Source organism: Macrobrachium rosenbergii, chromosome 9, assembly GCF_040412425.1.
Source record: "Macrobrachium rosenbergii isolate ZJJX-2024 chromosome 9, ASM4041242v1, whole genome shotgun sequence".
Lineage (NCBI taxonomy): Eukaryota > Metazoa > Arthropoda > Malacostraca > Decapoda > Palaemonidae > Macrobrachium > Macrobrachium rosenbergii.
The window spans coordinates 24,584,027-24,596,570 of NC_089749.1; the positions used below are offsets into that span (position 1 = coordinate 24,584,027).

The 12,544-nt window shown below is 43.6% G+C and overlaps 1 long non-coding RNA gene across 3 annotated transcripts in view; it reads left to right on the top strand.

Annotated features, from left to right (window-relative positions):
* The window catches only part of LOC136841616 (uncharacterized), an 83,019-nt gene continuing 70,475 nt past the window's right edge, over window positions 1-12,544 (top strand). The window contains exon 1 of one of the 3 annotated variants that reach the window (XR_010854039.1): window positions 1-394. This is a non-coding gene — a long non-coding RNA (uncharacterized lncRNA). Of the gene's footprint in view, window positions 395-738; window positions 869-7,600; window positions 7,708-12,544 lie in introns of those variants that run through there. The other 2 variants (XR_010854038.1, XR_010854036.1) reach the window with 2 other exon arrangements.

Genomic DNA, 12,544 nt, shown 5'->3' on the forward strand with positions numbered 1-12,544 from the left:
ATTCGAGTTCAGTTTGTGGGAATTTGTGGGAAAAAAGTGCCAAGTTTGTGGGAATTTTACTTTTTTGAGGTGGTAACACTGGTGTGGGTGAGGTTGAAAACCTCACGCAAACCATCCCTCATCCCCACAGATGTTCCGATATATCTTGGTAGTCCCCTTAAGATTAAATGATGACAAACACCATCTATGCTATTTATAAAAAAAAAAAGATAAAGTTCGTATGTCATCACGTTTTCCCGTGCTGTCATCAAAATGTTTGGAAGAAACGAGAAAGGGTTTGAAAAAGTATTCAAATTCATCAGTATAGTACTGGTACTATTGGAACTTGGGTCACATTTGAATCATGAAGCTGTGTGTGTAACTGCTGAAGTAGCTCTGCTTCGATTGAATGAATGTAAGTCTCCTCTAAGTATATTAAAACTATTAATGCCGAGTTTAGTTAATTGAAGTGGTATAGAATGGGAAAGTGCAAAGTGTATTAGGCCTATACAGGGGAAAAGTTTGACTGAGATAGGCTAGCCTGGTGTCTTTTCATTTTTTAACTGGCCATAACCTTCCCAACATATCCAATTCGACTATGTTGATACCATATCCTACCCCGTAAGTGTGTCTTCATAGCAAAACTAACGTGTTAAGTGTTCTGTTGAGTTTGGAGGTAATAAAATTCCGGTTTTATTGAAATGTTTGGCATAAGGTAGCCTAGATGGTGGCCTGTGCCCTGCAGCCTGAAACCCACCCCACCGTCCACACGACCAAACTTGGTCTGTGTACAAAGGCGAGAGATGTCCATTGCCAGACTCACCGCTTCTGTTTACCGTACACATCGCCGAAGGGTTTGCAGAGCGCTCTGAACAAGGACAGCGGACAGGTGAGTAACGTACACGACTGCCAAGTATACAAATATGACAGATTGATGCAAAGACCCAATGCATTAGTTTTATTAAAAAAAAAAAACAGGTATATGTCAAAAGCGTAAAAAAATCATTATATATGGCTAACATAATTATATGTATAGTCACTCAAAAATGTTTTGCAACATACTTCAAAACTTTTCGAACAGCTTATAATAGCGACATCTGGCAACTCAATTGTATGTGCATGAAACAACTGAACACTAGTGGTGGGTCCGAGAAATTACCTGCAGTTTCCTTAAACAGGGCTTCTTCTGATACTGCTTACTGTTGTCATACTTTACTTAATTAAATGATGTTACTATAATACTTCAGAGGTCATCGTTGTTCTTATGTTTTAATATTTTCATCTCCAATTGCCATCACTATCGTTGTTTTATCTCCTTCATATGTGTGAACTTTGTAGACAAAGGCCTACGACTGTTGTAAGTTGAACTATTAGTCTTATTAACATCAACAAATACGACTTTTGTAAAGATTTGCTTGCACATTATTATTAATCAAATTTTTGAATGACTAATCCTGTGTATATTGTGAACTAGTGAAACTTTATAAAATATACTGAACTAGACTAACAGATTTCACAACTATTTTTGTAGTACATAAAATATACACTTTTACAGGTGTATATATATATATATATATATATATATATATATATATATATATATATATATATATATATATATATATATATATATATAATGCCGATATCATGTGTAATTTCTCATTTCTTTCATTGCTACTTGGGGCCTATCATTTTGATGCCTCTTATGAAGCTAACTGAATATATAACACATATTTTAGTATTTCTTATTATCTAAGCTTCTTAAGAATTAAAATTAGCAAGAAGTTCAACATTAATTTAGTTAATGCTAAATGCCAGCAATGAAGAAGACTACCATGCTCATCAGTGGAGAATGTCTCCTCCTCATTGCAAAAGATGACTCTTACAGAAATCATCGGCCACTGGATTATATCATAACGCAAACCCTAGCCTCTATTCTTTGGGTTTCGCTGATACGCTGATATGAAGTGTTTCTTGGCAGGAGTATGATGAAATAATATCTTGGTCTCATGTAGCCTATTACGGATGGTTTGAGCTGCAACTTGAAGGGAAAGCGTAGTGTTCTCTCTTTATAGCAACACCAGTTGTAAGGGGAGTTAGACGATGCTCCTTCAGTGATCATCCGATGATGATCCTTAACAGTAGTGCAACAATGGGGTCGTCGTCCACCTTTTACAATGAATTTATCATATTTCCTCGTTCTCTCTGTTGTTTTATCCCTCTATACATGGTTGTTTTATTTACGCTAAGCTGCTGAGCAATATCTACAATAGAGACATTAGTCCTATGCAAGCTAATGATTGTGGTGCTGCTGAGTCTGTTGCCCATCTTATCGGTGCAAGTGACGAGACTGTAGTTTAACTTTCCTGCCCGAATGTGGAGTCACACGATAACATACAACGTTATGAGATTTTTTCTTTTCTGTTTTTGACAACGATAATGGTTGACTTCTTTTTCTTTATTTATATATAATTTCATTGATGATTATTCAATATTATTTTATTTGTCAATAAGCTTTTATCTGGATTCGAAATGTAGTTTCTTCTTTGACTCTTTTGCCCAATCATCTGAAGTGAAATTTTTCAAAATGTTTTGTCATTTTTCGTAATACGAATTTTTCACTCACCATTCTTTTTTTATATTGTTAACCATATGATTAATAACCAAAGTCGAATAAGAAAATTACATTTCCTTGTAAATATCAAAAGAACAAATTACTGTTAGGTGAGCGAAAACTTCTGGAACATGTTGCAAAACATTTTTGAGTGACTGTACATGAAATTAGCCCATGCCACGACTCCCAAAGACATGGGAATACGAAACTTCATCATAAACAACAAAAGAAAGAATCTAAAAGTTACCAGACCTCGAAACGGAAAAGAAGAGAAAAACAAAAAAGGAAACCCATATATCTATAAAAACCCTATGGTAGTTTGCACCTAATTTTAACCAAGTATTGCAGCACACAAGAGCAAAAAATTGAACCCAGACAATTAGACTTGAATAACTCTACGGACCAACGTCCTCCCGAGTTTAAAAAAAAAAAAACTACAAGTCACACCCCTTTAAAACCCATTAAAAAAATAGAGGGAAAAAAAAGAAAAAAAAATTATCAGAACCACAGTACAACACAGGAAGTAATCCATAACCTGTCTTTTTAATTTTAGATTTATGTGTCAACTAAGACACACCTGTGTTCTCATCTAGAACAACAAATCTTTACTTCTACAATCCGAAAAGGGCCTTCAAATTTAGGACCTAGCTTATAGTTCAATTGATTCCTGACATTTATTTTTACAAAAACCCTATCTCCCACAGCAACTTTAACTCTATCTGGCTTTGCATTACTCTTATCCACCATATTCCACTTTTTCATTTCAAGATTCCTAGCAAGACAGGCATATCTCTCTTTTGCCATGGACACAAGTGCCCTTACAGCCTAATCCCCCGATGGAATAGGTAACAAATCGAATGCACCCCATGCTGGGTAGCCAAACAGCACTTCATTGGGAGACATTCCAGTGGTATCACCAACCACAGAATTAATGCTATGCTGAACGGCAGTTAGAATTCTGAATTCCGCAGTAGCGATTCTTTTGTTTTGTGTAGATGACTATGCCCCACCCACTTTCGGGGTGTGAAAGAGGAACGACAACGCGACAGTTTGTTTCTGCTGCTTGTAGCGTCAACACCTGGTGTTGTTACAGCAGTTTAGAGTTTTTTGGATTTGTAATTTTCTTCCTAGGTGCAGTATTTTTGTAGCCTTTTCGGCATTTTTTCATATTGATTTCACGATTTTGACCTTTTCACTAGTTAGGATATGTCTGACACTAGTAGTTCAACTGTAGTGTCCGGTATTGTAATACCCAGATGACAAAATTAACTTACGATTCTCACACCTTGTGTTCCGGTTGTAGAGGACAAGTTTGCTCTAGTATTGACGTGTGACGAATGCAGGGATTGGGGAGAACAAAAATGGAAGACTTTAAATTCTCAATTAGCTAAGCTAGAAAGAGATAGGAAGAGGAAAGCAGCTGCTAAAGCTAGTGGGAAATTAGCTAGTCAGGCTTTGACCCCTAGGTCGGATAAGGCTGACATATCTGTTAATTCTGCAGCTGTTAACCCTGCCCCACCTGCATTAATTAATTCTCCAAAACCATCTATTCCTTCTCCTGGCTCCATCACTTCCGAACCCGATTGCTTCGCCAGCCTTGAGAATAAGTTTGAGCAACGTTTAAATCTGGTAGTGAGTACAGTGGCCCAGTTAGGGGCATCAGTGCGTGTCCTGATGGACAAGTTTGAAAACAGTGGTAAAGGTGAAGTGTCAGTGGAGGAGGCGACTGCTCGCCCCACTGATTCTCCTAGGCGTTGGTCCCTGTCATGCTCCCTGCTACCTGGGAGGAGGCATACCGGTAGCCCAAGGGAGGTCAGTAGGGTCTCTCCACGGGCAGTCATCCCCTCAATCCAGCCTGTTACATCCCAGGTTGCAACTAGAGACAGCCACTGGAAAGACATCTCGGAAGTGCATCGGCTTTCGTCAAGTTCTGAGGAGTCCTCGCCTCGTAAGAGCCGTCTTTGTCGCTTTTGTCTTCACTCGAGTGTTGGCTCCTTTGGCGGGTTGGCTGCATTTAGCATCTTGCTATACCTGCATTTAGCATCTTGCTATACCTGGACGATTGGCTAATTCATTCGCCCACGAAGAAACGCTGCATGGAGGACTTACAAAAGACTTCTTTTAACCTAGGAATTGGGACTAATAATGAACTTCGAGAAATCACAAATGATTCCCACTCAGAAGATTCTTTATTTGGGAGTTCTGATAAACTCTCTGAGTTTTCAGGCTTCTCCGTCACTCAGGAGAGTAGAAGACTGCCTGAGAAAGGTAGACCTCTTCCTCTCGCTTCATTCTTGCTCCACCACCTGGTGGATTAGTTTCTTGGGGACGATGGCTTCTCTGGAGCAATTCGTAAGACTGGGGAGACTTCACATGAGACCTCTCCAGTTCTGTTGAAGAGCTTGCTGGAATCGGAAGGTGTATCAGGACCGTCACGTTTTTCCAATAACCCTGGAAATAAAGGAGGACCTGCAGTGGTGGAGGTCCGCAACAGACTTACGGAAGGCAAGTTGCTCGTTCCGGTGAGCCCCGACCTAGACTTCTTTTCTGACGCATTGGACCTAGGTTGGGGAGCACTCCTCGGGAACCTGGAAGTCTTGGGGACGTGGTCTTCACAGGAGAAAGGGCTTCATATCAGCGTGAGAGAACTGGAGGCGTTGTATCTAGGTCTACAACCCTTTGTGACGCAGGTACGCAACAAGACTATAGCGGTACATGCAGACAATACCACAGCCCTAGCGTACATCAAACATCAAGGGGGAACCCACTCATTTTCACTCTGTGAGGTAGTGAGAGACCCGCTATGCTGGGTGGATCAGAATCAGACTTGATTAGTCACCTGGTTCATGCAGGGCAAGTGCAATGTCCTGGGGGATCAGTTGAGCCGTCACAAGCAAAGTCTGCCCATGGAATGGACACCAGATCTTTGCGTTTGTGCCAGCCTTTGGAAATTATGGGGTCAACAAAACATAGACCTGTTTGCAACTTCTAGGAATTACTGCCTTCCTCTGTTCTGTTCCCCCTTTCCGGACCCTCTAGCTTGGGTGACAGATGCAATGATCCTAGACTGGTCCAACCTAGATCTTTATGCTTTTCCTCTGTTCGGGATGATTCGGGAAGTAGTAAGGAAGTTCTGCTCACATCACAATGTAATGATGACTCTCACGGCTCCCTACCTGCCACAGAAGGAGTGTTTCCCAGACCTGATCAATCTCCTCGTAGACTTTCTGAGACTCCTTCCCGAGATTCCAAGTCTTCTCAGGCAACTCCACGTCAGGAAGTTTCATCAAGGCCTATCCTCTTTGGCCCGAACAGGATTTTGACTGTCTACAGACTCATCAGAGCAAAGGGATTTTCTAAATCGGCATCAGAGGCTATTGCAAAATGTAGACGCATCTCCTCCAATAATGTCTACCAAGCTAAGTGGGCACACTTTAGGAGTTGGTGTAGAAGAAACAAAGTCTCTTCCTCGAAAACATCTATTGCTCAGATAGCGGACTTTCCTTCTCTATTTAAAATCGTCTAAAGGGTTGTCTGTCTCGAGTATGAAGGGTTACAGAGCAATGCTCAGCTCCGTTTTTTGGCATAAGGGTCTAGACATCTCGAACAATCAAGACTTGTCTGATCTAATTAAGTCTTTCAATATCTCCAAGTCCAAGAAAGAGGAGTCTTTTCTTGGAATCTTGATGTAGTTCTTAAGTGGCTTTCCAACCCTCGCTTTGAACCTGTGTGCTCTTCCTCTCTAAGGGATCTGACTCGGAAAACTCTTTCTGGTTGCCTTAGCAACAGCTAAGAGAGTAAGTGAACTTCAAGCAAAGACAAAAGGATTGGTTTTTCTCAAGGGAATGCAGTCTGCTCCTTTTTGCTAGCAAAAAATGAAAACCCGTCACATCCCTGGCCCTGTTCCTTTTCGATTTCAAGCTTGTCGGATATTCTAGGCACGGAAGAGGAAGAAAGAGAGCTGTGCCCAGAACATGCCCTCAGATATTATGTACATCGGACGGAGAAGATTAGAGGCCAGTTTAATAATCTCTGGTGTTTGGTAGAAAACCCCTCTAGACCCCTATCAAAGAACACCATTTCATTTTTCTTGAGGGATCTCATCGTTGAGGCACACTCTCAATTAGTGTAAACTGACTTATCACTACTGAAAGTTAAAGCGCACGAGGTAAGAGCAGTTGCTGTTTTGGTAGCATTCAAACACAACCTTTCTCTCTCTACAATCCTGGAGGCAACTCAATTGAAATGCAAGTCGATGTTCACAATACACTATTTGCAGGACGTCGAGACAGTTCATGGTAAATGCAGTACCCTGGGACCTATGTCCGTAGCTGGCGTAGTGATGGGTGAGGAAGTGTCTCTTCCTTTCCTTTTCTCTTCGCCTTGAAAATGGTGTTGAGTTCTTGGGGAGCCTTGGAGGGTACAATGTACCTGGAGTGCCCACCAGTTTTTAGTGTTGGGCAGTGGTCTTGTTTTTATCGGTTAATCATTGTTTATTTACAGTGTAGGTGACTTTGTTGTTCTGGTAAGTTATTTTTGTGGTACTGTGCCCAGGGCAGGGGCAATTATGTATGCTTTGTCGGGCTTCGGTGTACACTTTCGTCGCAAAGCTTAATCTTATACTTCGTCAGTCCTCGGACTCCTTCGCTGCAAAGTGTCCCACTTAAGTAGAGGCACATCTGGCCATGCTGCCACGTTGCTACAGGTTGAGATGAATGCTACCAGAGGCAGTATCTATTGATAATTGTTGTTCCTTACCAGGGAACAACAATTATCTCTTCAATTATAACATAAGCTCAGCCTTTCAATATGGAATCAGCTAAGTAATTACTGGGTAATTACATATATAAAAATGACATTTTTATGATAAAATTAAGTTTTATATATACTTACCCAGTCATTACGGATGGAGCCCACCTTCCTCCCCCCACACGTGGACTCTTTTTTTTTTTTGCATAAACAAATTGTCGTGTTGGCAATGTTGTTCCTCTTTCGAACCCCGAAAGTGGGCGGGGCATAGTCACCTACATAAAACAAAAGAATCGCTACCACTGAATGCAGAATTCTAACTGCCGTTCAAGTAGAAACTCTTAGCTAAGTAATTACTGTACTGGGTAAGTACATATAATTACTTAGCTATAGTTTCTACTTTACGTGGCAGCTCGAAATTCGAAATTCACGGTAGCGCTCTTTTGTTTTGGGTGTAAGCATACTGCCCCGCCCACTATCGGGGAAGAATAGGTACAACGTAGCTAAAGAGCGCAATTCGTTTCTGCCGGCTAATGACAGAACACCAGTCATTAGCAGCTCTTGATTCATTTTTGCCAGATGGTCAGAGATCATCTTTGGTGAAGTACTCTTTGCTTTTGGTAGCCCAGCTATTTAGCTTAGCTAGAATTTAGATTATTTCTTCGATTGTGACTTGTCTAATTGGAATTTTGACCATTATGTCTGACTCTAGTTTGTCTAGCGTTAGGTGTTGCAGCAAAGGCTGCAAAACTAGACTCACTTCTGCAAAATATGACTCACATAACATTTGTTGTAATTGTAGAGTACAAATTTGTTCTCTGGAATTGAATTGTGACAAATGTAAAGACTGGGAGAAGGGTAAATGGAAGACTTTACAGACACATTTAGACAAATTGCAGCGTGACCGAATTAGATAAGCTATAGCTAGGGCCGAAGCTAAGGCTTCCGCTAGTACAGGTCATTCTCCAGGAGTTGATATTGATGTTAGGCCTATCCCTTCAATGCCTGTGACAGCTTTTCTCCCATTTCCAGTCCTCCAGCCTTTCCTGTCACTCCATTACTTAGCTCTCATTCTGCTGAACCCAATGCCATTGCTAGCTTAGAAGCACAGGTAGATAAAAAATTTAATTTACTTGTCAGTGCTGTTTCCCAGATCGGGAACTCTGTGAATGTCCTGATGGACAAATTTAACAGTGTAGTGTTGAGTGAAGTGTCAGTGGAGGGGGCAGCTGTTCGTCCCACTGATGCTCCTAGACCAAGGTCCCTGCTAAGCTCCCCTTGCCAACATGGGAGGAAGCAAACTGGTAGTCCAAGGGAGGTCGGTGGGATTTGCCCACAAGCAGTCGTCGCCTCATCTGAGCCTGTTGTTGGCCAACCCCAGGCTGCAGAAGAACGCCATTGGAAAGGTGTTCGAATAGATGCGTACGCCCTATCTTCAAGTGGTTCAGATCCTCCCGCATCAAAGAAATGCGGTTACTGTTTTGCCAAAGTTTCTAGGCCATTGAAAAGGCCGGGCGCTTCCTTGGATTCAGATTCGCTCCCGTCTCATAAGCGAACTGTAGAGAAAGAAGGTAGTCCTCTCCCTTCTTGTAGTTTTTGGGAGTCGCCAGCGAGAGATTCTTGCTCCCATTCTGGTGCGAAAGTGAGTTTCGACCCCGAATGAGTGTGTGCCAGTCCAGCTTATTGGCGCTAAGAGTACGAGCGCCCAGGTTACGTTAGTGGTGTGTGTAAGCGCCAACTCGAAGATAGTTTGGTGTCCGAGCTATCATCTCTAGAGCACCCATTGTATGAGTGCACTTCGTCCAAGCGCCCATCGCATGAGCGTGCAGTTTCCGCCTTTCCAGTTCGTGGGCGCCCAGATTCTGAGTTAGAAGAGCCTGTGTATGACCGCTTGGAACGTGAACGTCAGATTGCCAAGCGCCCATCCTTGGGGCACCAAGTGTCTGCAGAGAATGCAGCCGCTTCGAAGGAGTCAGTGTCTGCTTCGACAGCAAGTGGGCGCCTAACGTCCGTGCATCCAGTCGCTGTGGGTGCCTCACTCGAAGTTCACCCCACTTCTAGCATATTCATGACCCCGCAAGGAGAATTTCCAGTATCTGATGCTTCAAGAGATTTTCCATCTGTTGCTATAGATCCTTCACTGGCGCCACTTCAACTTCGGCTTGGTAAAGTGTTGAGCCTTCTTCAGAAGTCAACTCCGGTAGTGCAAGACATGTCGAGGAACCTGTAGAAGAGGAGCAACCTGCATCAAATTACTCGGCACTGCTCAGGTTTTTCCTGGTCTGTTACTTGTCGTTCTTCTCTCCAGTCGTCCCTTTATCGCTGGGTTTGGCCTACTTGATGCGACAACCACCAGGTACCGCCAGACTGCCATGTATGGTTTTGTCTTCGTTGTCAAAGAAAGCTATTGGCTGCATGGATGCCTGGTTAGCGGATAAGAGGGAATTCGGGAAGGCGGTGTTCTGTTCGCCTCCCTCTCGTTCGATAAGGCAGAAGTATCTGTCTTATGCAACTGGAGAAGCTCCGTCCTCGGGAGTTTCTGCTTCCTCTCAAGGGGACTTCTCCAGTATCATAGATGCTTCTTGTTGCTCTGCTTTCTCGTCGGCCAGAATTCTCTTCACAGCCTCAGAATTAGACCATCTGCTTAAAGACATCTTAAAAGTCTTCGACATCTTTAGTTTTCTGGATTGGACGGTGGGGGCCCTAGCCAAGAAAATAGAAGACTGTACGTCCCCTCAAGGGAGTACTGGGGTGCGCTGATAGAGCCTTAAGAGATGGAGTACTAGAGCTAGCAACCATCTTCACAACAGGAGTCCTCAAGAAACAAGATTTGTGGTGCTCATTCACGGCAAAGGAAGTCACCCCATCGCAACGTTCTTCACTTCTTTTTGCCCCCCTGGACAAGAATAGTCTGTTCCTGCAGGACACCCTGGAACGGGTTTCAGTGGAGCTACAGAAGAAGTCGACTCAATACCTCCTCACTCAATCCACCTAAAGGACTAAGTTCCCCGCACGAGCCACTACAAGCACAGCTACTAGAATGTCATCGCCCTTGCAGCAACAGCCCTTTCAAAGTTCTAGAGGTCATTTCCAGTCCCGACCTAGAGCCAACCTCCGAACTTCCAGACCACCCAGGAAACCCATTAACAAGCCAACACCTCAAAAATGAGACGTCTGTCCTCCGTGTTCCAGTGGGAGCAAGACTTTCCCATTTCTGGACAGAATGGAAAAAGAAGAATGTGGGGCCGTGGGTGCTGAAGGTATTGAAAGAAGGCCATGCTATCCCTTTCAGGGAGAAACCTCCATTAGTAACCTCTCCCATCAGCTTAACAGCCTACTCATTAGATTCAGAGAGGTGTCATCCCTGTCTCGAGAAGTGTCAGCCTACTAGAAAAGAAAGCCATGGAAGTAGTCGACGATGTAAACACGGAGGGGTTTTATAACTGCCTCTTCGTGGCTCCCAAGTCATCGGGAGGATGGAGACCTGTCCTGGAGGTCAGTGCCCTGAACCTCTTCGTTCAAACAACGAAGTTCTAAATGGAGATGAGACAGTCAGTTTTGTCGGCCATCCATCAGGGAGACTGGATGGTTACAATCGACATGCAAGATGCTTACTTCCACATTCCAGTTCACATGGACTCCAGGAAGTATCTGAGATTCGTGTTCCAGGACAGTGTCTTCCAGGTGCGGGCACTTTGCTTCGGACTCTCCACGGCCCCTCGAGTTTTTACCTGGGTACTCGCTCCCCTAGCAAAATGGCTACATCTTATGGGGATAAACATCTCTCTGTGCCAGGACAGTTGGCTCCTACGCTCCCCCTCGAGATCTCAGTGCACGGAGGACCTGCAGAAAACTCTTTATCTCACTCAAGATGTAGGCCTTTAACTAGTTCCTCACTGGATGGGTGGATATCGTACTCGGCTAGCACTCTCCTAGGCCCGTGTTCGATTCTCCAGCCAGCCAATGAAGAACTAGCGGAATTTATTTCTGGTGATAGAAATTCATTTCTCGGTATAATGTGGTTCGGATTCCACAGTAAGCTGTAGGTCCTGTTGCTAGGTAACCAATTGGTTCTAATCCTTCGGGCCAACCCTAGGAGGGCTGTAAATCAGCTCAGTGGTCTGGTTAAACTAAGATATACTTAACTTTTTAATAAACTTCAAGAATTCACAGCTAGTACCAACTCAAGTCTATTCTATATTTGGGGATAGTGACAGACTCTGAGTTTTTGGGCTTTTCCATCCCAACAGAGGATATTAAATTGCCGCGGGAAAGTCCAGGACTTTGTAACTCGCCCTCCTGCTCAGCCAACGCATGGATGAGTCTTCTGGGTACCCTCTCTTCCATAGAGAAGAGCACACACAAGACTACTTTAATTTTACCCCGCCAATTGGAAAAGGAAGTCTTTCCTGGATTCGTTCATTTTCAACATCACTCCCCAAATAAAAGAGGACCTCCGGTTGTGGGTAGCGGAAGACAGATTTACAACAGGAAGGTCTCTGGCTCAGCGAACCCCGACCTAATGTTATACTCAGATGCTTCGGATCTGGGTTGGGGAGCCCTTCTCAACGATATGGAGGTTTCAGGAACATGGTCACCTAGCGAAAGAAACCTCCACATCAGTGTAAAAGAACTAAAAGCGATTCATCTGACACTTCAACACTTTGCTAACCTTCCATAAGACAGTAACGCTTCATTTGGACAGCAAGACTGCCCTGGCTTATATCAAGAATCAAGGAGGGACCCATTCTTTTACGCCCTATGAAGCGAAAGGATTTTCTTCTATGGGCAAGGAGCAACGAGACCCAATTAGTGACCCGCTTCATTCAGGGCAGGATGAACGCCTTGCGGACGAATTGAGTCGTGGTAAACAGGTTCTACTGACGGAATGGACACCCAATCCACAGGTGTGCACTGACCTGTGGAAGCTGTGGGGAAAGCCTTTGATAGACCTGTTTGCGACGTCAAGGAACCATCACCTTCCATTGTATTGTTCCCGGCTCTGGACCCGCAAGCATGGGCAAGAGATGTCATGCTGCAGGACTGGTTGAACCTCGACCTTTACGCCTTCCCTCCCTTCAGCATGGTAAGTGTTAAAAAAGTTCAGTGCACACAGCAGCTTGTTAATGACCTTAGTCACTCCCTTTTGGCCACACAAGGAGTGGTTCCTGATCTGCTGAGCCTTTTGACGGGTTTCCCAAG